The following is a 3,958-nucleotide window of genomic DNA, read 5'->3' on the forward strand; positions in this document are numbered from 1 at the left end:
TTTAACAGTTTTAAATTTCAGTGACTGTGCGCGTTAAAAACAATTTATAGTCTTTTCTACGCCCGTGTTTTGTTCTCACAGACACCCGGTAGCAAGTAACAAAACAACATTAAACTCCGGCAAGAAGATAAAGTCCTTTGTGCAAAATCATAGACATTTATTTATTTATTTTTATTATTACAATTATTGACTGTCGTAACCGACCAGGGTTAAAAGGCTGAACGAATGACTGACAGCCACAGCGGAGAAAGTTGAACCACTGATGGCAGATGGACTATTCTGACGATGTCTTTCATAGTTTTCTGGGCCTTGACAGTGTAATTTACTTGGAAGTCTATGGGACAGTCACAAGCCTCCCAGTTTTCATCTAAAATATCTTAAATTGTGTTCCGAAGACGAACGGAGTAACCCTTTAAGCTATCGTATGGCTTCGGAAGTAACACAGAATAATACGCACAATCTCAGATATGGATTGGCCCTCTCTGACTGATACCTGATCCGACAAAAAAATGGCAGTATCGGAGCCGATGATCGGCGCATCCCTAATCGATACATCTGCCCTTTTCGGGGAACACGGGAACGTGCAGTAATCTTAGACAACTTAATCCTGATATTTTAATAAAATCCGCAAATTCGTTTGAAGAACCAAATTAGTAGTACCCCACCCCCCGCCCCGCCCTTACGCACATTATCACATTCATCAGAAACTTAGGCTGGCTGTCAGCTGGAATAACAGAAATAAAAACATCGATATAACACACTCATGGACATCAAACAAATCACTGAATACTTGCCAGCTAAAAATTATTAACTTACGAACTATGTGTTTTCAAATCCACATCATTTGAATATCATTGATGTCGGTCAAAAAAAATGTGCATGTAATACCTACTGTTAAAAGTACAGTAATGACTGCCTACTCGGTGGCAGCGCCGACTGGCCAAATCGTGTGTTTCATGCTTGGTGACATATTTGAAAACATTCAATGTGAGCTAGTAGGGCTGTGCAAAGAATCAAATTTTAGTTTCACTTGTGACCAGTGTTGGGCAGTAGCGCATTACTTAGTAACGCGTTACTGTAATTTGATTACTATTTTAGTAACGGAGTAATTTAACGTGTTATAATTGTGCTGCTGCGGGCGGGTAGACACTCGTGTGTGCGCGGAATGCGGGAGAATAAAATGATTCACGGGACTCCCGCAAAATAGAAATATCTAAACATAAAATATCTAAAACAAATAAATTATTCATCTATTGCACAAAAGCAACATGAACTAATATAAAATATAAACGATTAACAGGTGCAAGTGCAATAAAGTAATCAGAACAGTAACGTGATTACTTTTAAAAGGAGTAATCAGTAATTTGATTGAAAATTGTCATAAAATTGCTAGAGTGCCTTCTGTGTGAATGCAAACACGTGGGACTGATCCCGGGAAGGGGACCTAATAACATCGCCCGAGATCAGTCGCAGAACGTGCCGTGTGAACATAAGGCAGGACTAATGTCATAAGAGGCATGTCGTAGTAATGACGCACATGTCGTCGCAGTGACATAGTTATCTGTTTTAAAAGCAGATCAATGTTCACGACAAAAAAAGTCTGCAGACACATTATCAACGTATTAAACCTAGGGGAAACACTGCCTTTTCTTAGTAGATATTGGGTTTAATGTTACAAAGAATTGTATGATTTTCCCTAATTTAACGTGTGACATGTCATAATAACAAATGCCCAGCTTGGGTCTTTTGAGATGCTCTTGAAGGAAGCATGAGTATTTGTCTGGGGTCCGTTCTTCATACGAGGATTACTCGGTAAACTGGATTTTTTTGTTGATGATTTGACATGATCCAGGATTGTAAGGATTGTTCTTTAAAGCTCATCTTGGAGTTGCTGTCATAGCAACAGGTCCGTGAGCTCAAACCTGGGGCCTGTACCATGAAGCTGGATTAGCTGGCTAGCCAGGTACGTTTCAGTTTAGTTTGCACCAATCCTGGGTTTTAGGTACCATGAAAGTGGCTTGGCTTCTTTTAGCAGCGTTCATTGCCTTAGTAACTTACACTCCACGGCTAACCTGCTCCGGGGCAGGTTATGTTCTGAGTTAGAGATCTCAAACTGAAATTGGACCAATCAGATGTGAGCAAAGTGACATGTCTGACACAAAAAAGTCACTCCCCTAGTTTATCTTGCTACGAATGAAAGGTCACTAGTACTAAAAAAATGTCTGGCTTTAATGATAATTACTTAGTTATTTTATAAGATTTATATAATTATACGATTTCTATTATTATTAATGCATTACACACAAGCAATTTTAGTTTAACAGTTATTATAAATCATTTATTTTAAAAGAATGTTAATATATACAGATCGTATGTAATATAAATATTGCACTTTTGTTCATATAGCAGTACTTTTAAATGAAAAAAGTGCACAATACACTACTTTTGAATTCATTATTGAATTTTGTGCATAATGTGATTAAAAATTTTAATCGTTGCCCAGCACTAATATATATATATATATATGTGTGTGTGTGTGTGTGTGTGTATAAAAAAAAACCTTGCTATGTGTACTGAGACTTGTCTTTTGCACTTTCATATCATTGCTCTTTTGTTGGTTTTGATTGCTTCTATTGTCCTCATGTGTCGCTTTGGATAAAAGTAAATGTAAATAAGCTGTAGAATCAATGGATAATGCTTTAAAAATGACTACGCGACCTTACATGTTCGAGTCTCTATCGCCGTATATAACAAGTTTCACTTGTGACTGCACTGATGAAGCAAGATCATTTCTTTTATTTGTCCTCTTTCATGAACAAGTACTTTTTTCATTGTAAATGCATTTAAATTCATCATATAATTCAATCTCTTAACCTTCAGCAAAACCTTTAACCAAGGCTCGTGATTGGCTGATCGCCAGTGATGTCACATTCATGTGCACGTGCTCCACAAACTCAGGATCGAAGCCTGAGCTGACACAGAAAGTTGATGGTCAGCATCATGGTACCAACAAAGCCGGATTGGAGTGGTTTGGTTTTGTCAACTCGAAACTAATCCTGTAACCCTGAGTTTGTTAATCTACCATCGTGGTACAGGCCCCTGCTCAGGAGCGGCTTATTTCACATAAACAGGATTAGATTGTCATTTTAAGTGAAGATGATACTGAAAGTCTGTCTCAGCCATTGCTATTTTCTCACAAGAGCACCATACAAACCAGGAAAATTAATAAAAAAATAATAAAAGGAAATAAAAAAAAATAAAATTGCATAATGGACAATTTTACTCATTTAGAAATTTATTCATAAAGTAATAATCATCTCAATTTTATTGCAGTCATACACACATTACGTACAGTTTGTCTGAGTTGTGCGTTAAAGGGGTCATATGATGTTGCTAAAAAGAACATTATTTTGTGTATTAACAATTTGGAAAAATTGTTTTCCTGAACATTTCCTTCGAAAATGAAATTTGACCACCGTGTCCTCAGCGTTCTATGGAGACTCCTATGTTCGTTGGTGCATCTCAACACACGACACTTGTAATGCCTCTTTGGCATTGCCAATGGGCGGGACTTTCCCTAGTATGACATCATTATTGATTTTTACCCTTCTAAATTACACTTAGGTTATGTTTACCTTATCTTTAGGTCACACTTAGGTTATGTTTACGTTATACTAAGGTTATAGTTAGGTTATGTTTACGTTATCCTAATGTTATAGTTAGGTTATGTTTACGTTATTGTGACGAGAGGGGCGGGGCCGAGAGCCGTGGGAACGGAGAGAGGCCGGGGGAGTAAATGATAATGAGCGACACCTGCGCCACTCACCGCTCTCGAGTCCCACGGAGCAGCTCCGAAAGAATAAAAGGAGGAGTTACGACAGTGAAAGATGAGAGAGGACCAGGCCTGGACTTTATTTGTGTTTTGGTGCGGCAGGCGCCCATGAGGGGCTGCCGCTTT

The sequence above is a fragment of the Sinocyclocheilus rhinocerous genome, unplaced genomic scaffold (assembly GCF_001515625.1).
Source record: "Sinocyclocheilus rhinocerous isolate Xijiao unplaced genomic scaffold, SAMN03320098_v1.1 scaffold1796, whole genome shotgun sequence".
In the NCBI taxonomy this organism is placed as follows: Eukaryota; Metazoa; Chordata; class Actinopteri; order Cypriniformes; family Cyprinidae; genus Sinocyclocheilus; species Sinocyclocheilus rhinocerous.